General features: G+C 45.3%; 1 protein-coding gene across 1 annotated transcript in view; it reads left to right on the top strand.

Annotated features, from left to right (window-relative positions):
* Positions 1-26818, top strand: part of ASIP (agouti signaling protein) — a 178720-nt gene that overhangs the window by 82976 nt on the left and 68926 nt on the right. The window lies entirely within an intron of this gene.

Below are 26818 nucleotides of genomic sequence, written 5' to 3'. Positions count from 1 at the left end.
CGCTAGTGTCTGTCTTCATGATAGCCACTAGTGGCATTTCCCCCTGGAGAACAGAGTATCACTCGGTCATGTAAAGTTCAACATCCAAACCAGAATGTCGAGAGGAAAAGGAGAAGGGGTACTCTCCAAAGCCTCTGTCTGAAAGTGTTTTACAAAAGCATAAATTTCACCACTAACATTTTTTTAACACTAACCACTAACATTATAATTTTATTCTGCCTTTTCCTGTCCCATCTTCCTTACCCTACTGATACAGGAGGAGAGTTAGCATGGGCAAAAAAGGAAGATCCCATATCTGACATTGGGAGGTCTAATGAAGAAGCTGATGGCCCCAACCCATAAAATAAGTAAAGTGTTATTGATGTGGTGGTGGAAAAGGCTTAAGAGTAGACAGAGCTAGAATATGAATCTGTAGGTATGGATAGATGGATGGATGGATGAATTGACTATATTTTGCTCTGTCAATGATTATAAAGAAGAAATAAAATATTTATGAAAGATTGAATACTTTGCCGTTTCATAAATCTTTGGAGCATCCTGCAATTTTTGCCATAGATCTCTGTGTTAAAAAATAAATTGACTAATTCCATTTTATATTTTAGATTTAAAAAAAAAAAAAAGACAAAGATAGTTTCATATCTATTCCTTACTGTGTCTTCTTAAGCTCTGGTACACATATCACATGGAGTTCTTTGAAGTGGCCAGGGGAACACTAGTACAATCTTAATTACAAAAGTGAATTGGATTCCGTAGAAGTTCTCACAGGGGAGCTTGTGTAAATAAAGTTAATATTAGTGGTACATGGTAGAAAATAATGGTTACTAAAGAGTGGGCCACAATTCAATGTAGGGTTTCACGAGTCAATAACCTTTTTAATAATGAACAAATTTCAATGATCTTACATACAATGAATGCTAAACGTATGGAGATTTGTTTGACAAGGTACAGAAGATGACATCTTTTAAATGAGCTCCATTTGCCGCCTCACAAAGTCAATCTTTCGATTGCATTGTTCATAACATTAGCTCATGTTTGAAGCTCTAGCTTTGAATTTCTGTACGGATATTCCTCTTGAGCAGCTCAGGTGATCGCTGGTTGTTCACGTACACACGCTCATTCAGATATCCCCACAGGAAGTAATCAGAAGCTGAAAGGTCGGCCGAACATGGAAGCCAATTAATCTGGGTGTTTCTTGAAATCCGCTCGCCGTACAGTTGTCTTAGTTTTGAAAATAAAATTTCGCTATTTTCACTCATTGATCCTTGTGAAATTGCCAATGATGAAATTCCCAAGACTTAGTTATAGTATGTAACTGCAACAAAGTTATTTATCTGCCAAATCCTGCTCTGACGTTTGGCTCAACCTGTAGTAATGATTGGTTAGAAAAGGTCTGAGAAGTAGTTACTTGCATTAGTGATGACCAGTCATGTGATTTTACCTACATTTCGTATAGTTCTTTGATGGCCAACAGATTACTGAAATAATTAAAATTTCCCAAAAAAACAGGTTCAACATTTCGTATAAAGCTGCTTCACTGATTACATCCTAAATAAATTCTCTATGTGTGAACGGACGTCCATATGGTCCTTAGATTCTAAAAACATCCATGTTTCAAACCTTTCAACATTCAGAATGTTCTTACAATGTGTTAAGTGCCCTGGTCACAGCATGGTATTAACAAATGCATAAAACTGCCACTAATCTTTAAATCTTATGCTTCCTAATATTTTATTTTAAATTGTATTTTTCAAATACATCTTACATAATGGCTAGTGAAGAGTCAGTTTTAAACCCTGCTTCTCAGAGTACAATAGCAATGCATAAAACATTTTAGCCCCTCTGGACGCTAATCATATAATATAAGTGCATGAGGCTTTTTTCAGGAAAAATATTATTCTGTTTATAAAATAATCATAGAGATCCTTAAATACAGATGGTAGAAACCAATCCAGGAATAGAGAGCTCAGTAAGTTAATTTTTCAACCAGTATGTGTCAAGGAATATTGCTGTGTTGTAACATAGTATTGGACCTCCTGCAGCTGTGGCCCTGGGGAAGGTAACACTAGCAGGAGTTTTGAAATATGCCCCAGATGTGCTGCGAGGGGGGAGATATTGGGGAAGGAGGTAGATGTTCAGAGCTTGTCACTTGGTGTCAAGCACAAAGCTGCAGCTGCGGGTCACAGGTCTTTATGGAACACACATGTTCCAGGCTTTTATGCATGTCCGTGTCCAGTTTGATTTGTTAACACTAGGGGAACGAGGTGGTATAATTACAGCCGGCTTTGTTCTGTCTCGCTATCTCCAATGTCTTACACATGCCCGAGCACCCAACAGTTCTTAATGCCTCACTTCAGGCGTATTTAACATACAATGGCTTTGTTTAAATCACCAACAAGCAATCTATGAAAAAGTAACTGTTGCTGAATTATGGACCTAAAATTCTCAGCCATAAATCAATGTTGTGCAAGCCTTACTATCTTTTGTATAAAATATGACATCATTAATACCCGATGCTCCATGCAATTCATTAAGGAAAGCCGCCGTGTTATAGAAGGTAAACGGAGGGCTTATATGTAGCAACATATAATATCTAGAGTTGAGTGGACACCTTGATGTTCGGGTCCGGCTTACTTAGTGTTAGTAAAGTCAGCCCCTACTCGCTATACCGCGAGTAGGGGTGTGTCTAGTAAACAGTGACTGTAAAAAACAAAACAAAACAAAAAACCTATTGCCCCCACCCCTGTGCGACGGTGGGGGCCCTTAATTAAGGAAAGCCGCCGTGTTATAGAAGGTAAATGGAGGGCTTATATGTAGCAACATGTAATATCTAGAGTTGAGCGGACACCTGGATGGGGGCCGGGGGGGAGGACATTCCCCCCACTTATTGGTATTTAGGGCAATAGGCCCCTCCTTTAGTTTAAAAGCCCCCACTCACGCGTCGCGGATGGGACCTCAGGAGGGTGGAATGTTTTTTGTTTTTTTTTTAACAGTGAGCAGCCACAGGCTGCTCACTGTTTAATAGACACGCCCCCTACTCGCGGTATAGCGAGTAGGGGCATAATTTACTAATACTAAGTGACCAGCTTCTAAAGAGGCTGGGTCACTTTCTGCACTGGCCAATCACAGCCATGCCATTAGTAGGCATGGCTGGGATGGCTTCGAAGGGCACACAAGTCAAACACTTGTTGATTGGCTGCCCTGCGGCCTTTCAAAACACGTAATTAAATCGACGAACTCCAAACTCCAACCCGAACATACAGTGATATGTCCGTGTTCGGGTCCGGGGTCCAAAAGCCTAATTTTCAGTACAGTTCGGGTTCGCTCAACTCTAGTAATATCCCTTTATTTGAGCAGGGTCTTCATCAACCTACCTCTGTTTAATATTATTGGATAAAAATTAGATTTTTTTTAAAATATTAAAATATTTAAAAAATATATATATATCAAATATACATATATAAAAATACATAAACAAAATATTTTTAAAAATGCCAAAAATTAAATATTTATTAATATGCATGAAATGTTCAAGAAAGACAAACAAATCTTACACCAATGGAGAGGAACCTTGCAGAGAATATACGGCTACATATGTCCCATGAATCAATGCCCTGTTCATTCAAGAAAATTAGAAAAAAAAAAGTTTACGATACAAAAGACCAGGGCCGCCACCAGAATTTTTCGGGCTCCTGACAAAGCACAAAGTCTGGGCCCCCCACACACCCCCACCCCCCGCCCGGCCGGCCTCCCCCCGCAATGAATGCAGTGTGTGTTAGTGTAATGAATGCAGTGTGTGGGTTAGTGTAATGAATGCAGTGTGTGTGTCAGTGTAGTGGATGCAGTGTGTTTGTCAGTGTAATGAATGCAGAGTGTGTCCGTGTAATTAATGCAGAGTGTGTGTCAGTGCAATGAATGCAGAGTGTGTGTCAGTGCAATGAATGCAGAGTGTGTGTCAGTGTAGTGGATGCAGTGGGTGTGTCAGTGTAGTGGATGCAGTGTGTGTGTGTGTCAGTGTAGTGAATACAGTGTGTGTTTAATGAATGCAGTGTGTGTGTTAGTGTAATGAATGCAGAGTGTGTGTTAGTGTTGTGGATGCAGTGGGTGTGTCAGTGTAGTGGATGCAGTGTGTGTGTGTCAGTGTAGTGAATACAGTGTGTGTTTAATGAATGCAGTGTGTGTGTTAGTGTAATGAATGCAGAGTGTGTGTTAGTGTTGTGGATGCAGAGTGTGTTAGTGTTGTGGATGCAGTGTGCGTGTTAGTGTTGTGGATGCAGTGTGTGTGTTAGTGTAGTGAATGCAGAGTGTGTGTTAGTGTTGTGGATGCAGTGTGTGTGTTAGTGTTGTGGATGCAGTGTGTGTGTTAGTGTAGTGAATGCAGAGTGTGTGTTAGTGTTGTGGATGCAGTGTGTGTGTCAGTGTAGTGAATGCAGGGTGTGTGTCAGTGTTGTGGATGCAGTGTGTGTGTCAGTGTAGTGAATGCAGAGTGTGTGTCAGTGTAGTGAATGCAGAGTGTGTGTCAGTGTAATGAATGCAGAGTGTGTGTTAGTGTAATGAATGCAGAGTGTGTGCCAGTGCAGTGGATGCAGAGTGTGTGTCAGTGCAGTGGATGCAGTGTGTGTGTCAGTGCAGTGGATGCAGTGTGTGTGTGTCAATGTAGTGGATTGAGTGTGTGTCAATGTAGTGAATGCAGTGTGTGTGTCAGTATAGTGAATGCAGTGTGTGTGTTAGTTTAATGAATACAGTGTGTGTGTTAGTGTAATGAATGCACTGTGTGTGTTAGTGTTGTGGATGCAGAGTGTGTGTTAGTGTAGTGGATGCAGTGTGTGTGTCAGTGTAGTGAATGCAGAGTGTGTGTCAGTGTAGTGAATGCAGCGTGTGTGTTAGTGTAGTGAATGCAGAGTTTGTGTTAGTGTTGTGGATGCAGTGTGTGTGTTAGTGTTGTGGATGCAGTGTGTGTGTTAGTGTTGTGGATGCAGTGTTTGTGTCAGTGTTGTGGATGCAGTGTGTGTGTTAGTGTTGTGGATGCAGTGTGTGTGTTAGTGTAGTGAATGCACTGTGTGTGTTAGTGTAATGAATGCAGAGTGTGTGTTAGTGTTGTGGATGCAGAGTGTGTGTTAGTGTTGTGGATGCAGTGTGTGTGTTAGTGTTGTGGATGCAGTGTGTGTGTCAGTGTAGTGAATGCAGAGTGTGTGTTAGTGTTGTGGATGCAGTGTGTGTGTCAGTGTAGTGAATGCAGTGTGTGTGTCAGTGTTGTGGATGCAGAGTGTGTGTTAGTGTTGTGGATGCAGAGTGTGTGTTAGTGTTGTGGATGCAGAGTGTGTGTTAGTGTTGTGGATGCAGTGTGTGTGTTAGTGTTGTGGATGCAGTGTGTGTGTTAGTGTTGTGGATGCAGAGTGTGTGTTAGTGTTGTGGATGCAGAGTGTGTGTTAGTGTTGTGGATGCAGTGTGTGTGTTAGTGTTGTGGATGCAGTGTGTGTGTGTGTGTGTTTAGTAGTGTATGCATGTAAATGTAATAAAAGTAATACCCCCCTCCCTGTTTCTTACCTGGTCCAGGGAGGGGGGAGATTCCATGATCACTGGTGGTCCGGTCCGGTGCCATTGTGGGCCCCCCCCCCCCCACCCCCCGGCTCCCTATATTTGCAGAGGGGGCCCAGCGGACTGCAGCTGTACTATACAGCATCTCCTCACTCTCACTCCCGCGAGATCTGGTGTGCGCGCCGCGCGGAGCGTTGCCATGGCAACGCTCTAACAGCCGCACATCTCGCGGGAGTTAGAGAGAGAGGGAAATGCTGTATAGTACAGCTGGGGCCCGCGGCTGCACCTATATATAGCGATCATCGCTGTATATAGGTGCAGAAAGTAATTGTGGGGCCCTGGACTGCCAAAGCAGTCCGGGCCCCCCAGGACCGCCGGGCCCGTGACAACCGTCATGGTTGTCACCCCCTGATGGCGGCCCTGCAAAAGACCTGCGAGCCGCATCTCATCCACTTTGGGGAAAAATGATGATCACTGATACAAATGTCAGAGAGGCAGTGGAACAAATATGCCAATTGGCATGCAAGTAAAAAAAATGCCCTGTGTTGTGCCTTTAATTTTTTAATTTCTCGCAGATCTTTTTGATATTTTCTTCAATTAAAATAGTTCTATTTGGAGCAATAGATGTCATCTAGGTAAATGTTTTTTACAGACCTTTTTCCTTTCTTTGTTCAGTGCATACCAGCACATTTGACTTGTTTTAAGAATTTTAATCTGAAATCAGGGCAATGCTTACTATTATGAAGGGAAAATGCCTGCAGCTTTTTTAATAATCTTTCTAAAAAGCTGACTTGTACTCATGCCCACGGTAAAGTATTTATGATCTGCTGGAGAAAGATTTCTCCCTGCTAATATTCCTCCTGCTGAGATTCTGCATTAAACACTTTATCAAAGCTCAAGGTAAGGTATAAAATTATAGCAACACAAAAGACTGAATTCCTTTAGAGCAAGCATGTCAAACTTAAAGGCTAGCCCAGCCAATAAACAAGGTTTAAGTTTATGTGGGCCACAAAAAAAAACTATATTTATAGAAACCTAGGTTCATTTTGAAAAGTACAGTATTAAAAAAAAAGGAAAAAAAACAGCATCCCCCTCTACTAAACACTAGCCCCCCCTCTACTAAACCCCAGCCCCCCTCTACTAAACCTCAGCCCACCTCTACTAAATCCCACTCCCCCCCTCTACTAAACCCCAGGCCCCCCATATACTAAATCCCAGTCCTCCTCCATACTAAATCCCAGTCCTCCTCCATACTAAATCCCAATCCTCCTCTATACTAAATTCCAGTTCTCCCCTATACTAAATCCCAGCCCCCTCCCACCCCATTCTACTAAACCCCTGCCCCTGTTTAAAAAACAAACAATATTAGCCAACAAGCAGATTCCACTCACATTGCCGCTTCTAGTATGCAACTCCGGATACCGGCCTCTGGTATACCCCCAATGGCACCATCCACACCCTGCGCCAAAGCAGATCCTCCTGCTACTCCTTCAAAAAAGGTGGAGCACGTCAGCATCACGTCGGAATGTGAGATGGCATTGCGTGCCTACATGAACCTCCAGGTCCTCCACTGTCCAGCCACGGCCATCGCAACACTCACTGACAGACACACTCACTGACAGACACACACACACACACACACTGGCAGACAGACACACACACACTCATAGAGAGACACACACACACACACTGACAGACAGACACACACACACACACTGACAGACACAAAGACAGACAGACAGACATACACACACACACACACACACACAGACAGACAGACACACACACACTGACAGACAGACACACACACACTGACAGACAGACACACACACACACACACTGACAGACACACACACATTTACACATTCTTGCACACACTCACATCATTGTATTTGATTGCTCCCTACCTTTGGGAGCTGGTTTGGGGCCAGTGGGGCTCTTCTATCTAGAGGTTTCCCTTACTGTTCAGCTTAGTGATGCCAGCCCGGAATGACATCATATTCTAGCACCCAGCATCACCAAAGAAGGCACATGCGAGTAGTGAGGAGCAGGAAGAACAGACTGCACTCCCTCACTGCCGCCAGCTTCCTCTCCACCCGGTTGGGTAAATTTTAGCAGACTAGGCACCTGCAACGTGGGGACAGCAGGTGCCTACTCTGCCTTACCTTACCAAGCATGTCAAACTCGCGGCTCGCTGGGCCGCAAAGATATTCATTGTGGGCCGCTGGACTCGAGTTTGAAATGCTTGCTTTAGAGTTTCAAAAATGCAGATATATATTTAGCTTTTTTTTGTTTGTTTGTTTGTTTGTTTTACTGTGGTTTCATTTAGAGACAACCCTTTTTTACTGAAAACGTACATTTATTAAGGAAAAATAGGTTGATCCCCACTAATATGATACTTACTATCCTGAGTATATGCACACTTTTACTTGTGTAGCAACTGGCTGAGAGTAATATGAGTCTGCTGCGAAACTATTGGGGGCTGCCCTGGGCGTTGCCACCTCCATCAAAGTAGTAGCCACAGAGACTTCCTCTGCTGTCTTAGGCAGCCACAGGCCCAGCCATGCCTTACTGGAAACGGCAGACTGCAGACGGGAAAGCAGCAAGCAGTACCTGCTTCCCCAACCACTAGACACCAGGGAATGTGTCTCTCCTCCTCCTTTGCCACCAGTGTTCCTAAAGGTAGGAATCAGGAGGCAGATTTGGTGACAGTGTGTGTGACTGTGACTCGCTGTGTGACTGTGTGTTTGCCTGTAACTGTGTATGTGATTTTGTGTTACTGTGTCTGTGTGTGACTGTGTGTGTAAGCGCCACGGTAACAGTGTGTGCCACGGTAACAGTGTGTGTGCCACGGTAACAGTGTGTGCCTGTAAATGTGTGTGTGAGGGGCTGGCGGGTGCTAGTATAGATTTCCACCAGGTGACAAGTGCCCTAGCTACGCCTCTGATATGAGCTACATTCCATAGCCACTTGAAGGCACATGCCCATGAACATATACAATATAAAAGACCACATACCAGACATCCCAAGTCTCCCGGTAGTTCCAGAATACTCCTGCATAGTTAATGCGGGTCCCTGACACCCACATACCATAAATAATATCCCCGAAATCACACACACAATCTGACATACAATGGAAGTGATATTGTGTCACTTCCTCCCAGCTAAAAAGACAGCCACATGGGAGGGAGTAGGAGGATAGAGGCAGCATGTAGAGGCTGGAGTGAGCAGCTACATGCTCACTCCCATCAACCTCAGCCCAGACCCCAAAAGGTAAGGTAACAGGTGGCTGCTGTGTATGTCAGATTATGTGTGTGTGTATCTGTGTGTCAGGGTGTATCTGTATGTATGCGCCAGTGTGGGGATCTGTGTGTCAGTCTGTATCTGTGTGTATGTTCCAGTGTGTTTATCTGTGTGTCAGTGTGTATCTGTGTGTATGTGCCAGTGTGGGGATCTGTGTGTCAGTCTGTATCTGTGTGTATGTTCCAGTGTGTTTATCTGTGTGTCAGTGTGTATCTGTGTGTATGTGCCAGTGTGTGTATCTGTGTGCCACTGTGTATCTGTGTGTATGTGCTAGTGTGTGTATCTGTGTGTCACTGTGTATCTGTGTGTATGTGCTAGTGTGTATCTGTGCCAGTGTGTGTATCTGTGTATGTGCCAGTGTGGGTGTCACGATTCGGGGAACCCAACACGCTAACACACACACAGACACACACACAGAAAGTGTGCAGTACCGGTCCTTAGAGTGGCCGGGCTAAGCACACACAGAATAGTCAGGAGACAAGCCGAGTAAGGGGAACCAGAAAACAGAATAACGAGAAACAAGCCGAGGTCAAAGGGTAGGAGAAAGTCACAAAGTCAGTATAACAAGCCAGAGAGTACGTAACCAGAAATCACACGTTCAGAATCAATACTATAAAGCAAAGACCACAACAGGGCAGGGAGGAACAGGAAAGGTAAGTATTTAAACCATCAGGTTAATTCTGATTGGATAATTTCCAATCAGAATTAACAATCACACGTGGGAGATATCTAAACCTCCCACTGTGATTGAGGCACTGTGCCTTTAATGCCGGGTCAGGTGACTGACCCCGGCGTGACATATCTTGGGCAGTCTTCCAGCGTGCAGCGTCATGCATGCTGCCGCTGGGGGGCGTGGAGGAAGACGCGGACGGCATCCGAGGCTGGAGGGATGCCGCTCGCCGAGCCCACGTGGAGAAGGGGACCGCGGACGGCTGGAGGGTGAGTGCCGCGAGCGGACTGCAGCCTCCCCTTGCAGCCGCCCGCTGGATCCTGACATCACCCCCCCCTCGAAGACCGCCCAGAGGGCGGGAAGCAGAAGGCTTCAAAGGAAACCGGGCATGAAAGGAGCGGACCAAAGAGGGAGCGTGCAGATCAGAGCACGAAACCCAAGAACGCTCCTCAGGGCCGTACCCCTTCCATTCCACCAGATATTGCAGCCGACCCCTAGAAACACGAGAGTCGAGAAGGGCAGCCACTTCGTACACATCACTGGGGACAGCGCGAGGGGAAACAGGCCGCCCGAGGGGACGAGAGAACCGGTTGCAAAGCAAGGGCTTCAAAAGCGAAACGTGAAACGTGTTCGGAATGCGCATGGAAGGGGGCAAGTCCAGGGAGTAGGAAACGGGGTTAACCCTACGTAACACCTTGTAGGGACCAAGGAACCTGGGAGCGAACTTCATCGAGGGAACCCTGAGGCGGAGGTTCCTGGAGGACAACCATACCCTATCACCCGGAACATAGGAAGGGGCCGCACCCCTATGGCGATCAGCAAACTTCTTCTGAGCTGCCGCTGAACGGGACAGCGCAACATGGACCTGATCCCACATCTTCCGCAAAGAGGCGAGGTGCTGGTCCAAAGCGGGCATTCCCTTGTCGGAGAACGCACCGGGAAGGACGGTAGGCCGAAACCCATAAGCAACCTCAAAAGGATTTAAGCCAGTAGACGAATGAGACACCGTATTCCTGGCAAATTCAGCCCACGGAAGGAGGCGAGACCAGTCATCCTGGTGCGCATTAGTGAAACAGCGCAAATACAATTCCACAGACTGATTAGCACGTTCGGCTGCACCATTAGATTGCGGGTGATAGGAGGAAGTAAACGACAAGGAGACCCCCATCTCAGCACAAAAACCCCTCCAAAACCGAGAGACAAATTGAGGACCCCTGTCAGATACTATATCTTGAGGTACCCCATGCAAGCGGAACACTTCCTTGGCAAACACCTGAGCAAGTTGAATCGCAGAAGGCAGTTTCCTAAGCGGAACAAAGTGCGCCATTTTAGAGAACCTATCCGTCACAGTTAATATCACGGTCTGACCATCGGAAGGAGGAAGGTCTACAATAAAATCCATGGATAAGTGGGTCCATGGTTTCTTGGGTACCGATAGAGGCATCAGGAGACCCTGGGGTCTCACATTAGGGGACTTACACTGCGTACAGACCCAACAAGCCTGCACAAAATCCACTACGTCTCGCTTGAGTGAAGGCCACCAGAACTGTTGAAGGAGGCCCTTATAAGTCTTGGTAACCCCCGGATGACCAGCAGTTTTGGCGGTGTGAAATAAAGTTAACAACTTCTTTCTGTCATTCACTTTAACGTATAGTCTGCCAACAGGCGTCTCAGGGGGTGCTTGAGTTTGGTATGTCTTAATATTCTCAAGAACAAGAGACGAAACAACCAAACGGGTAGCAGCTATTATCTGAGACGCAGGTACAATAGGTTCAGGGGTTGGGTTAACAGATTCTAGAGGTTCATACTGTCGAGAGATAGCGTCAGCTTTGGCATTACGGCAACCAGGTCTATAGGTAATAACGTATTGGAAGCGTGAAAGAAATAGAGACCATCTAGCCTGCCGGGCGGACAACCTTCTAGCATCAGCTATATAGGAGAGGTTCTTATGATCTGTTATGACCATAACTTTGTGTCTAGAACCCTCTAATAAGTACCTCCATTCCTTAAAAGCTAACACAATAGCTAATAGTTCCCTGTTCCCAACATCGTAATTCTTTTCCGGATCAGATAACCTTTTTGAAAAGTAGCAACAGGGATGGAGGGGTTCGTCATACGATGACCTCTGTGACAGTACTGCTCCCACACCTGATTCAGAAGCGTCCACTTCCATAACAAAGGGAAGAGAAGGATCAGGGTGGCGTAGTACTGGAGCAGAGGCAAATGCCTTCTTGAGAGTGTCGAAGGCCTTAAGGGCTTCAGAAGTCCAAACCCTAGGGTGTAGACCTTTCTTAGTCAGCTTCGTTATAGGGGAGATAAGTGGTGAAAAGTTTCTTATAAATTTCCTGTAATAGTTGGCAAATCCTATAAAACGCTGGATAGCCTTAAGACCTTGGGGAAGCGGCCAGGATAGTATGGCTTCTAATTTAGCAGGATCCATACTGAAACCCTGTTCGGATATTATGTATCCTAGAAATTGCACCGAGGTCTGATCGAACAAACATTTTTCTAATTTACAATAAAGTCCGTTCTGTAATAACCTTTCAAGCACCATCCTAACATGATTATGATGTGTCTGTAAATCAGGGGAATATACAAGGATGTCGTCAAGGTACACCACGGCACAGACATGCAATAGATCCCTGAGGACATCGTTTATGAGGTCCTGAAACACAGCGGGAGCATTACACAGTCCAAAAGGCATGACTAGATACTCATAATGTCCGCTACGTGTATTGAATGCTGTTTTCCACTCATCATTCTCCTTTATACGAACAAGGTTATAAGCCCCCCTGAGGTCTAATTTAGTGAAGTATTTAGAACCTTTGACCCGGTCAAACAACTCCGTGATGAGGGGAATAGGGTAGGCGTTTTTAATCATTATATTGTTCAGGCCCCTGTAGTCTATACAAGGCCGTAGGTCACCCTCCTTTTTGGCAACGAAAAAGAAACCAGCCCCAGCAGGAGAGGAGGACCTTCTGATAAAACCTTTACTTAAGGCATCCAGTATTTACTCCTCCATTACCTGGTTCTCTTTTTCAGAAAGAGGGTATACCTTACCCCTAGGCGGCATAGTACCAGGTAAGAGGTTTATGGCACAATCATATTCACGGTGCGGGGGTAGTTTATCTGCCTCCCTTTTTTCAAACACCTTAGCTAGGTCTGCATACACAGGAGGAACATCAACAGAAAGTGGTTTGGCTGTGGGTACATTAAGCAAGCCAACAGGACAAACACGAGTCATACATTCCCTTTGACAAGATTTCCCCCAGGAGAGAATCTCTAAACAACCCCAATCAATCATCGGATTGTGTTTAACCAACCAGGGGAAGCCCAAAACGATAGAGGCTGTAGGGGAGTTGATTATTTGAAAGGACAATCTTTCCTTGTGCAAGGCACCCACAGACATAACCAGTTCTTTGGTCTCATGGGTCACCAGAGGTTTCTCCAGTGGTCTACCGTCTATGGCCTCCACAGCCAAGGGAGTGACCTTTTGGATCAGAGTCAACGATGTGGTTTTAGCAAAACACTCATCCATAAGATTGTCAGCAGCCCCTGAATCTATCAAGGCTTTGGTAGTCACGGTAGAATTTCCAACAAAAAGGGTGACCGTAATAAACGGTCTAGTAATGGGGACGTGAGGGGTAAACGACATAACACCCGAGGCCGACCCCTCTATAGGCCTTGGGTGCTGCAGTTTTCCCCGCAATTCAGGGCAGGTTCTTAGAAGATGTCCCCTTTTCCCACAGTAAAGGCATAACCCTTCCCTTCTTCGGTATGATTTTTCTACCTCAGTTAACCCAGTAACACCCAATTGCAAGGTTTCAGGGGGAGGTTGGCTAGAAGGGGGTAATGCCAGTAACGCAGTACTGGGTAAAGCAGGTAACATCTTTGTATACATACGCCTCTGACTACGTCTCTCTCTAATATGATTATCAATACGGATGATATAATCTATAAGATCGTCCAGAAGGACAGGCAATTCCCTGGACGCTATTTCGTCCAGGATGTAAGCGGCCAAACCCTCCTGAAAGGCTGTAACGAGGGCATCATTATTCAAAACCACCTCAGCTGCTAGAGTGCGGAACTCGATAGTGTAATCCGCTACAGATCTGTTAACCTGTCGGACCCTAAGCAGAGCTTTGCCAGCAGAAGCAACCCTACTGGGTTGATCAAACGTGCGTTTGAAAGCTGTCAGAAAATCTGCGTATTCTCCCACATGGGGTTGGCCCATGCTAAAGCTCTCCCAGACAAGTGGTTTATCAAAAAGGCAATTTTAGTTCTGTCAGTGGGATAGGAACGTGGATTCATTACCAAATGGATGTCAATTTGATTGAGGAAACCACGACACAAAGCTGGGTCACCACTATAGCGCTGTGGCGGTGTCATATGGACTACATGAGCAGGAACGGGTACTGGAGTGGCAATGGGTTCGGGCACAGCAACAGCCACCTCCTGGACGGCAGGCTGCAAGTGTGCAGTACGAACCAGTATGGTCTGTAAGGCTTGAGCAAACTGATCCATACGGTGGTCCAAGCCATCTATTCTAGCCTCCTGATTAACTGAATGCTGGGGTATGTCAGCAGGTTCCATTATGGCCCTGTTGTAATGTCACGATTCGGGGAACCCAACACGCTAACACACACACAGACACACACACAGAAAGTGTGCAGTACCGGTCCTTAGAGTGGCCGGGCTAAGCACACACAGAATAGTCAGGAGACAAGCCGAGTAAGGGGAACCAGAAAACAGAATAACGAGAAACAAGCCGAGGTCAAAGGGTAGGAGAAAGTCACAAAGTCAGTATAACAAGCCAGAGAGTACGTAACCAGAAATCACACGTTCAGAATCAATACTATAAAGCAAAGACCACAACAGGGCAGGGAGGAACAGGAAAGGTAAGTATTTAAACCATCAGGTTAATTCTGATTGGATAATTTCCAATCAGAATTAACAATCACACGTGGGAGATATCTAAACCTCCCACTGTGATTGAGGCACTGTGCCTTTAATGCCGGGTCAGGTGACTGACCCCGGCGTGACATATCTTGGGCAGTCTTCCAGCGTGCAGCGTCATGCATGCTGCCGCTGGGGGGCGTGGAGGAAGACGCGGACGGCATCCGAGGCTGGAGGGATGCCGCTCGCCGAGCCCACGTGGAGAAGGGGACCGCGGACGGCTGGAGGGTGAGTGCCGCGAGCGGACTGCAGCCTCCCCTTGCAGCCGCCCGCGGGACCTGACAGTGGGCATCTGTGTGTCAAGTTGTCTTTATATGCAAGTGTGTGCATTTGTGTGTCAAGGTGATGGGAATGTATCTGTTTGTTAATAGTGTGTGTAAATAGTTGTAATATGTTGTGTGTGACTGTGTGTGGGGGCCAGCGTGGAGAGGGCACGCATGGGGGGAAGGGTGCAGCCACGTCCCTGAAATTAGGTTTTGCATATCGGGATGTCTAACATACGCACAAATACAACGCTACAAAGCAACTTCAGCACCCATACATTTCAAAAGCTCAATACAGCAACATACACTCCTTAACTGGAAAAAAAACAGGACCAGCACATCCAGGGACGTCAAGAGCTTGTTTTGGCCCAGAACTACTAAAAGGTTGCTTACCCCTGTTCTAATCAGTAGCTTCCCTATTCATATAACGGCTCGAGAAAAATACGTACGTTTCTCAAGCCATGGGAGCCTGAGGCTTCCTATTTCAAGAATTTGAGAGCACCGTAGGGACAGGGGCAAAGCTAACTGCCTCTGGAGAAAAAACTTTGGGGTTAAATTGTTCCGGAACAATTTAACTCCTAAAGGTAGTCGGGCACCAGAGACCTTCTGGCACCATAACAAGCTCATTCCGTTGAAGTTGTTACGGTGCCAGGGGGCTCCCTTTAATCTTAAGATAAAGTATATATTTTACTGCTTCAGGTGATATTAATGTAACACATACCTTCTCTGAAGCACTGATTAGTGTAAAGGTCTATTCTCCCCACTCCTGCCTACCTTCTTCCACTTGATTTACCTTCCTTCACTAGTAGAATTGGGTTTGTATCTGTGGTTATTGAATTTAAAGGGATACTATAGTGCCAGGAATACAAAGCTGTATATTCCTGGCACTATATTCCTGGCACTATAGCTCCATCTGCCTCCCCACTCCCTCGCGCTCCCCCCGCTTGGGTAAATAAAGGGTTAAAAACCATTTATTTAATTACCTTATCCCTGTGCCGATGACCCTCACCACTGGGCCGACACTCTGCCCCCTGCGACAGCCTATGGGGAAAAACTTGATGCTGGATGTCCTCATGCAGAGCGTGAGGAAGTCCAGCATCAGATACCGGACCAAAGGTCTGTTACGATTCAGGAAGCCCTCTAGTGGCTGTCTGGTAGACAGCCACTGTGGGCAGACTTAGAACTGCAATGTGAACATTGCAGTTTCTCTGGAACTGCAATGTTTAACATTGCAGCACTGAGTGCAAAAGGGACACCGCACCCACACCACTTCAAAGAACTAAATTGGTCTGGGTGCCTACAGTTTCCGTTTAAAATCGATCACTGCGGTAGATGCCTTATGAAAGAAATTTGCTGATTTGAAGTACCATTTGCTGATTTGAAGTACCAGTTGGGTACTTGAGACACCATGAGACACCACATGTCAAAACAGAGAGGAATTTCGACCATTCTAAACCAAATGATACAGAGTTGGGCTGCAGTTGTCCAGACCTCTACTTGGGCGTTGTTTTATGTAGTAAGCTCATAGATATCTACTAATGCCAGACGTATTTTCATTGCAGAAGCCCCACTCTGGATCTGTACCTGGCTCATCCAGTTCCTGCTGGACACCAAGGAATCTACTCACACAATCACACATGCACACACAGCTGCAGAAGAGGACTCCCACATACGAAAATAATACAAACTGCCCACACGCAAAGACACACAGCCCCCACAAACACTACTGACAAATCACAGACACACACAGAACCCCACAAACAGCCTCACACAGGCAATACCACAGACAGTCCATATAGACACACAATAGCACATGCACAATATAACATCACTTACACACACAATCCCACAATCAGTCCCTCATACACAGCAAACATTCACACACATAACATGATACGCAACCCATATTCATACATAACACAACCAATAACACAAACTGCTCATGCACATACACAATGTGACACAACCCACATATGCACAAATACAGCAAAACAAAGCAGCTGAAGCACCCATATTTAACACAAGCAGAATACGGCAACATACAAGTAAATTTTACAAACTTAGTACCTACACACCAAAGTAAGCTGTCCATTTTAATCTGCTGTATGAACTTGTTGCAGCTCCTCCTACTATTACAGTCTGTAAAAAACACAGAACATTCGATGACTGATGTTTCAGCTCCAAAAATTCCCAAGTATAGCAGCCGACTAGCAGTCAGAAAGTTACATATTGTTATATGTTAGCTTAGTTTCCGATTTTAATGTAAAGGACCACTAAACTCACCCGGACCACTTCAGCTCAATGAAGTGGTCTGGGTGCCAGGTCCCCCAGGTTTTAACCCTTCATATGTAAACATAGCAGTTTCAGAGAAACTGCTATGTTTACATTGCAGGGTTAATCCAGCCTCTAGTGGCTGTCTTCCTGACAGCCGCTAGAGGCACTTCCCCGACGCTCAATGCGAAAATCACATTGAGCAGGCAGAACGTCCATAGGAAAGCACTGAGAAATGCTTTCCTATGGGAGGCTTGAATGTGTGTGCGGCTCTGGCTGCGCATGCACATTCGGCTCCACTCGGGAGCTGACGGCGGAGGGGGAGGAGAGGTCACCAGCATCAAGGTAGCCCGGCGCTGGATAAAGGTAAGTGGCTGAAAGGGTTTTAACCCCTTCAGCTCAGCGGAAGGGGTGGCCCTGAGGGTGGGGGGACCCTAAGGATTAAATAGTGTCAGGAAAACGGGTTTGTTTTCCTGACACTATAGTGGTCCTTAAACTACTTATTATGCTAGCCAGATGGCTAAAATGAATTAATGCGGAACTACTAGATTCCAATACTATCCCTCAGTGGAAAATAAGATACTTAAACAAAAATCATATGCATGGTTTCCCATAATGCTTTGCATGTATCTGCATGTTGGGCTTCTTGCAAAGACATGTCGGAACGTTTGTGAGTGGAAGAATGCACAGACATTTCTGTTTATGAATACATTTGCAGACAATTAGTATAGATTATATTTGTATATCTATTCTACTGGGAATGTTATCATCTACTCAAAAACAAAAATCCATAAATCATTCCCTTAACAATTGACTGACACAGGCATCTGCTTCACCATGAGTTTTCTGACAAATGGACTGGGGCGCGTTTTATTTCTAAAAAGTGCTCTTAATCTAGTGTATAATTTGCTTGTTATGGAATCAATGTGCAGGCCAAATGTTAGATCAATGTAACCACATGCCAAGTATTTGTATCAACTAAAAATGCTTAGAACAATAATTGGAAAATACAAAAATGAAGTATTTGTTCTAAACAGCCCTTGGACTGGTAGCGCAATGTTGCATTCTTATGTGATCTGGTCTCAGGACAGTAGCTGAACAGCATATTGTGCAAAACTGGGATGTTATAGAGCAGTGATGGCGAACCTTTTTGAGCCCGAGTGCCCAACCGCAATACATGCCAACTTTTTTTCCCTCAAAGTGCCAACACCACAATTAAACCTGAATACTGAGGTTTAGGTTTAGAAAAAACAACTTGTACAGTTGTCTGAACTAATTAACATCTTCTGTTTTAAAAGAAGAACACAACAATAGAGAGTTCAATTATACAAATTTTAAATAATGATTTAAATAGATAAAATTAAGCTTAAATATATTAGTATCTCCAACAAATGCAATACATACACACAGACTGCTGAACACATTCACACATCGACTGCTTAATATATACACACACCGACACACACAGAGACTGCTAAATACACACACAGACAGACTTCTAAATACACACACACAGTTCGCTAAATACACACACACAAATATACACACAGTCCGCTGAATAATACACACACACACAGTCCGCTGAATACACACACACAGTCTGCTGAATACACACACTGCTGAAAACATACACAGACTGCTGAATACACACACTGCTGAATACACACACACAGACTGCTGAATACACACATACACACACACAGACTGCTGAGTACACACAGACTGCTAAATACATACACACAGTCTGCTGAATACACACACACACAGACTGCTGAATAGATACAGGCTGCTGAATACATAAAGACTGCTGAATACACACACATTCACACACACACACACACACATACTGCATTGAGGGGGGCAGTGTATGTGTTTGTGTGGAAGGGTGTGGAGTGCTGTGTGTGTGAGAGGTGGTGTGTGTGTGTGTGTGTGTGTGTGTGTGTGTGTGTGTGTGTGTGTGTGTGTGTGTGTGTGTGTGTGTGTGGAGTGCTGTGTGGGTTAGGGGTGCTGTGTATGTGGGGGGTAGGGGTGCTGTGTATGTGGGGGTTAGGGGTGCTGTATGTGGGGGAGAAGGGATGCTGTATATGTGGGGAGTAGGGGTGCTGTCTGGGGGTGGGGGTGGTAAAGATACATTTTAAAAAAAAGGAATATTAAATCTGTATCCCCCCACCTCCCTTCTTATTACCTTTGGTAAAGGAGGGGGGGGGGCACAGCCAGCCCTGGTGGTCCAGTGATGGTAAGTATGTGTCTGGGAAACAGCTTTCCTGTCTTCCTGCGCGATGCTGTGTGGAATGTTGCCATGGGAACGCACGGCAACTCTCCACACAGATTGCTCATGTGAGGACAGGAGAGCTGCTTCCTAGATCCCGCCCCCTGCTTCAGGGTCCTCCCGACACTAGAGACGGAGTAGGAAAGAGGAACAGAAGAGGAAGCGGTTGAGAAAAGGTAAATATGGCATGACAGTGCCGCTTTAATACAAATTCCATGTCACAAATTGTGAAATCAGTGTGTACAGATTGCACAGTAGAAGTGGACACATATAAAGCCTTTTGCCTCAATGATTTCCCCCATTACATATACTTATCTCCCAAAGTTGGGAGGTGTGATATCTGACAGCAAGAGGGTGCTGTGTAAACCTCTGTCACATTAAAGATGGTCTAGCTCCTTGGCATTAATGTTACTGATTGACAGATAACCCTTCCATGTTATTCAGCACATGGGCCAACACTGTGAGAAAACTAGTACTTAATTGAGATAGAGTTCTGGGTTTCCACTATATAACACAGGGATCTCCCATATTTTATTTCATTTAATCTCATTCTAATGCAGAAAATGACTCCACATAGTTTAATGTGGTGATCATTTATCTTTTGCTACCGGTACCATTAATGGTGTAAATGATACATTTCATGATTGATTTAGAGACACATTATTCCCATGCGTTCTCATAAAGACATAAAATATAATGGCAGATAAAAAAGCAAGGAAAGCCATATTTTTCTAATAATTGTCTTTCATAGATGCCTCCAGAGGTACTCGTTAAGCCAGATGGTAAATGTTGACAAAGAGATGTTGCTCAAGCTTAGCGGAAGAGTTTTCATTAAATGTATCTTTCAGCAAGTTTGATAGTCTACCTCCATACTACGTCCTCAAGATTGCCCCCTGCCAAGGCTGTGCTTTCTGAACTCTTCTTTTGCTTGACGTATTAAGGGCTTGTTGTTTGGCAAGTTGCCATGGTGAAGGAATTTCTTTTGCTTTGGCATGTGGTCCTCAACTTATCTTTTTAATCAAGCCGATGGATTTGTATGTTTATGTTCAAAGATTTCTCCTTTGCACAAAATTCATAATCTCTTCAAAATAACAAACCATTACAACGCAACCCAATAACTAGCAAGTTTCCATTGAATCCCTCGGGCAGAGCAGTTGCTATCTTGAATCATTGCCTCTCCCTGACCCCATCTTGAGGTGAAGAAGGCTATGCTCAAACGAGTTTGGATTTGCAAGACATCGTTTGTAAATATATTAATCTTAAATTACTGGTTTCCCAAAGAAAACCCATGGATATCAGGGCAAGAGCAGCTCAAGTGCCAAGACAAATACGAGGGGAGAGTTGGAACACCTGTCAGTCTCATTTGTGATGGGGAATGGTTTAAGTAAGAAGTCCGTAAGAAGTTCAGAATGCAAGCAGTAGGATAATTGTAAACAAGCCATAACTGACACAATAGACCTCTGAGAGAACTTAAATTTGATAAAGAGCAACCAAAAATGGTTTTTAGATTGTGCTTGGGTATTTTTTAACCTTTTAGCTAATGATCTACTGGCTTTGTTGCCTTGTACATAGTGTGCAGATTTGAGGGTATTTTTTCAATTTATAGCTAATCCTAGCTAAGTTCACCTCCTTAATTTAATTCTCTAGTTAAAATAATTTGAGCCCTAATGAAATCGGAAGGAGATAATTGATTTATTTTAAAGTGGTCATGAAAGCATGCAAGTCATTGTAATATTTGAAAGTGTTATTGTTGTGGCGAAAGTAACCTCACCACTGGTTTTTGTAGGGGCCTGTTTGCCAGCCTCCTGCCCTGCGACTATGGCCCTGGGATGTATTGCCCTTTAAGGAACTGAGTTGGGGCATATGGACTTATATTATACTATTACTGACCCTTTAAGAACTGTATTTGGGCATAAGGGATTTTTATAATGCCATTTCTGGCCCCTTAATTACTTTGGAGCAGTGTTGCAACTTTAAATTGGCACTTCGGATACAGACAAAGTGCCGAAGTAGTCGAAGTGGGCACCATTCGACAAACGAACACGTGGCGGCGGCCATCTTTGTTCATTCGAACGAGGTCAGCGGTATGTGTAGCCTATAAGGATCGTGACAGGGATCCAACACCCAGAATGCAAACAGGAGATAGGTACGTGTACCGGACCTTAGAAAGGCCGGACTAACGTAAGGAGTAGGCAAAGAATGGTCAGAGACAAGCTGAGGTCGAGGGAACGAGAGAGCAGGTAAGCGAGAGACAAGCCGAGTCAAAAGGATAAGAGAGGTAAGCAGGGATGAAAATACAAAGCCGAATCAAAAACCAAATACACAAGAGAAATAAGAGCACTGAGTGACCAGGCTAGCTAGAACCACGACAGGGCAATGAATCATTGCAAATACCACTCTTTTATACCTTGGTTCTTTAATTGTTGGCCACGCACCCAAAATGTCCTGATTTGCGGTTTCTGGCGGGTCGTGACATGATTGACGTCATGACGTCGGCTAATGAGCGCCGCGTCATAAAAGGGGGCGAAGTTATGGCGGCCGCCGTGTAAACGGCCGGAGAGGCTGAAGAGATTGGGCTTACCAGCCCCCTTTTGAGGAAAAACGTCTAGGTGTCTAGCCTCCTCTGAGGTAGACAGCACAGGTACCATGACATAGCCAAATCCATGGAACTGAAATCGGCTACACATTTCAACGAACACCGCTGACCCTTACCTTCTCCTGCACCGAGTTTTCAGCCACAGAGACTAAGTTCCGTTCGAAGATTCATTTTTTCAGTGTGAAATTGACCGACCGCACAGCCCAAATCTATGGAACAGTTTAGGGCAGGAAAATGTTAAAGGACTAAAAGCTAACTCTTTAACCCCTGGATGGAATTCGTTGAATTTTGGATATGTTTGTAAGTAAAGCGTGCTAAGTTTGAATATGTAGTTTTTATGAAGATTGAATGTATAGTTTTAAAGTTATAAAAATGCATAAAAAAGTATAAGTTTTAGCTTGGAGATAATTGATTAGATACAGTAAGAAACTCAATTATCTCCCAAGCAGAGGGGAGGGAATCTGTGAGATGTAACCGTTGTCTGATTGGTTAATGTCTAATTGCCTGTGGGCGTCTCCCTTGCAGGGGAGCACTGCATAAAAGCAGAGTACCTGCCATTAAACATCAGTTCTTTTCACCCTCAATCTAGAGTCCTGTCTCTTATTGGGGGAATTGCTATATCACTACAAGGGATTGCTATGCTCTGCATGCTCCCTTGGATAATCACTTCTAAGCTCTTTTAACCCCTTAAGGACACATGACATGTGTGACATGTCATGATTCCCTTTTATTCCAGAAGTTTGGTCCTTAAGGGGTTAAGAGCTTGTTCCTGCTTCACTTTCTTGGAGGAGAGGTTCACCCACTGGAACCTGGAGCCTTGTTGTAGGTCCAGGGTGGGTAGGAGGCGGCGAGACCCCAACCAAGCTGCGGCCGTTCGTGGGGTCTGCGGTGGTTGTGGTATCTGTGGAGCGCTTGGAGCCCTCTGTAAGCGCTAGGAGCATCCTTCAACGGAGTTGGGGTGCCAGGTGATCCGTTACAATTGTTTATTGAGGTAGGAAGCTCTTTTGACCAACAGACTCCAAGCTACTTGTGGCGGAACCACCACTTGTTTTTCCCTTGCCCTTCTTCTATTGTACGAAAGGAACTCCTTCGACTCCCAAACGGGGATCACCCAGATATTACATTTAGAACGCTAGTAGAACGTTCAAGTAGAACGTTCTCACCTCTAGCGTAGTTGCGAAACCGCAATGGAGGCAATTAATGAGTGCTCCCCTGGGTGGCCACCATTTAGTACAGCCAGGGGGAGCATTCGTGGATTGCTTTCCAACTCGTTCATCTCCTGAACGAAGACCATCCCAGCGCCCCATTAGAAGGATCCCATCAATTAATTAGAATGTTCGTACTCGCTTTATAAGTGTGAAACCGCAACGTTTGCACTGGCAACATAAGTGTGTAACCGCAAGGGAAGTGTCACGGTAATATACCCCAACACGCAGGAATAGTTCAATAGTCAAGAGACAAGAAACCAGGGTTCGTCTTACCGGACCTTAGAATGGCCGGACTAGGACGAATAAGAAAGACAGAGTCAGAACAAGCCGAGGTCAAGGGAACTGAGAGACAGCGTAACGTAGAACAAGCCGAGGACTGGTACACAGAGGACAAAACAGCGGATAAGCAAGCAAGGATAAGGAGAGAGCGGAGTCAGGAACAAAGCCAAGGTCAAGCACCAAAAAACCAACTGAACGATACAAGCACTAAAGGGAACTGGACAGAAACCACGATAGGGCAAGGAGCAAGGGAAACAGGTGAGTATAAATACCCTAAAGTTCACTTTGATTGGCCCCTGTCATATCCACGCCCCCAAAACGTGAGTGTAGGGGGAACGTGGCATGACAGGGGCCAATGGGAGACTGATTCTAATTTAGTCCCCCACTGTCCCTTTAAGAGCGCGCCCGAGACGCGCGGCGCGCTCTTAGTGTCGGGCGGGACACGTGACCGCTTCTCGCGGTCACTGCCCGCCCGACTGATCTTATCGTTGGCTGAGCCGCGCGCGGCTCGTGCAGGAGCAGGACCGCGCGCGGCGAGAAGAGAGGACCCCGGCCGGCCCCTGGAGAGGGTAAGTACCGCTACAGTACCCCCCCCTGAAGACACGCCCACCGGGCGGGGAGGAGCAGGCCTGGCAGGAAAACGAGCGTGGAAAGAACGCACAAGGCGAGGAGCGTGAACAGCGTCAGCGGAAATCCAACTGCGTTCCTCAGACCCATAGCCCTTCCAATGTACCAGATATTGGAGGCGACCCCGAAGCAAACGAGAGTCAATTACAGCCGCCACTTCAAACTCCTCATGGCCCTCCACAGAAACCGGAGGAGGAGGAGGGACATGCCGAGTATAACGGTTGCACAGGAGGGGTTTTAACAAGGAGGTATGAAACACGTTAGGAATGCGTAGATTTTTAGGAAGATCCAATGCATACGAGACAGGATTAACCACATGCAAGATACGAAAAGGACCAATAAAACGAGGGGCCAACTTCATAGAAGGCACACGAAGACGAATATTGCGAGTAGAAAGCCAAACCCGGTCTCCCACAGCATAGGATGGAGCCGCCCTGCGATGCTTGTCTGCCTGAACCTTCTGGCGAGCAGCTGAAGCCACCAAAGAACACTGAACCTGCTCCCAAGTATTACGTAGACTAGCCAAATGTTCGTCCAGAGCTGGCATGCCCTGTAAGGAGAATGCAGCCGGAAGAACCACGGGATGCCGGCCATAAACAACGTAAAAAGGGCTGTTACCGGAGGATTCATGAGCAGCATTATTACGAGCAAACTCAGCCCAAGGAAGAAGGTCAGCCCAATTGTTCTGATGGTGGGACACGAAACAACGAAGATACTGCTCTAGAGATTGGTTGGCACGTTCAGCAGCTCCATTAGACTGGGGGTGGTAGGCGGAAGAAAACGAGAGGGAGATACCCATCTCTGTACAAAACGTTCTCCAGAATCTGGAGATAAACTGGCTACCCCTATCGGACACGATCGAAGTGGGAATACCATGCAACCGAAACACCTCCCTGGCAAAGATAGAGGCAAGTTCCCTGGATGATGGCAATTTGACAAGAGACACAAAATGAGCCATCTTAGAAAAACGATCCACAATCATCAGGATGACAGTTTTACCATTAGAGGGAGGTAATTCAACAATAAAATCCATGGATATATTGGACCACGGCCTCTCGGGTATGGGCAACGGATGCAACAACCCACAAGGAACTCTGTGGGAGGACTTCATACTGGCACAAGTGCTACAGGCATTAACGTAATTGGTGACGTCCTTGCGCAAGGAAGCCCACCAGAAATATCTAGAAACTGCTGAGAATGTCTTAGAAATACCAGGGTGTCCAGCAGTTCTAGTGTCATGATATAATGACAAGATGTCTCGTCTCTCCGGTATATCAACGAATAGCTTATCAGCAGGCCTCTCCCCAGGAGCCAAATTTTGTTTAGCCTGAATAGCTTGCAAGAGAGAAGACGAAATAGAAAGAACAGTAGTAGCTATTATTCTGTCAGGCGGAATGACAGGGGTAACATCGACCTCGAGTTTGTCAGTAGTCTCGAATTGTCTGGACAGAGCGTCAGCTTTAGTATTACGATCACCCGGTCTGTATGTGATTATGTAATTAAAACGAGACAAAAACAGAGACCACCTGGCCTGCCTAGAAGACAATCTTTTTGCTTCACTAAGGTAGGAGAGGTTTTTGTGATCCGTTAAAATGAGGATGGGATCCCTAGTACCCTCTAGCAGATGTCTCCATTCCTTGAGCGCCAAAATGATAGCAAGGAGTTCACGATTGCCTACATCATAATTCTTCTCTGCTTTGGACATCTGTCTGGAAAAGAAGCCACAAGGGTGTAACGGCTTTTCAGGTGAATCTCTTTGAGACAAGATAGCACCTACCCCTATCTCAGAAGCATCAACTTCAAGAATAAAGGGCAGTGAAGGGACAGGATGCTGTAAAATAGGAGCAGAGGCAAATGAAGCCTTCAGGAATTCAAAGGCCTCGAGTGCTTCTGATTTCCAGACATGAGTATTACCATCCTTCTTGGTCATTCTGGTTATAGGCGCTACAATGGCAGAAAACCCTTTAATAAAACGCCTATAATAATTAGAGAACCCCAGAAAACGCTGAATGGCTTTCAAACCCTGAGGTAGAGGCCATTCCATAATGGCAGACAGTTTCTTGGGATCCATACGAAAACCCTTGGCAGAGATTATATAACCCAAGAATTGGACTTCAGATTGATCAAATGAACATTTTTCGAGTTTGCAATAGAGACCGTTAACCAGAAGAGTTCTCAACACTAATTTAACATGCATGTGATGAGTCTGTAAATCAGTAGAATAAATTAATATGTCGTCCAAGTATACTATAACGAATGTATGTATATATTGACGTAGGACATCATTAATAAATTCTTGAAAAACTGCTGGGGCGTTACAAAGACCAAAGGGCATCACAGTATATTCGTAGTGGCCACTCCTGGTATTGAATGCGGTCTTCCACTCGTGATCCTTTTTGATACGTATGAGATTGTAAGCACCCCTAAGGTCCAATTTAGTAAAAACTGTGGCCTGTTTAAGCCTATCAAATAGTTCTGTGATCAAAGGTATGGGGTACGCATTTTTGACGGTGATTTTATTTAGGCCCCTATAGTCAATACAAGGCCTTAATTCGCCATCTTTCTTAGATACAAAGAAGAAACCCGCCCCTGCCGGGGAAGAGGATCTTCTTATAAATCCCTTCTCTAGAGATTCCTTAATATATTCTCATTAATGCCCTGGCGGCATTTTTTGACCTTTTAGTCGTGTCAAATGTTCTACGAAACGCTGTGAGGAAGCTAGTGAAGTCGTGTACCATAGGCCCATTAGCCTCCCAAATAGGATTTGCCCATTCTAGTGCCTTATCCGTAAGCTGGTGCATAAGAAAACCCACCTTAGATCTATCAGTGGGAAATGAACGT

This window comes from Pelobates fuscus, chromosome 5 (assembly GCF_036172605.1).
Source record: "Pelobates fuscus isolate aPelFus1 chromosome 5, aPelFus1.pri, whole genome shotgun sequence".
Classification (NCBI taxonomy): Eukaryota; Metazoa; Chordata; class Amphibia; order Anura; family Pelobatidae; genus Pelobates; species Pelobates fuscus.
The sequence above is the reverse complement of the archived record's forward strand: the minus strand, read 5'-3'. Positions and strand labels throughout refer to the sequence as shown.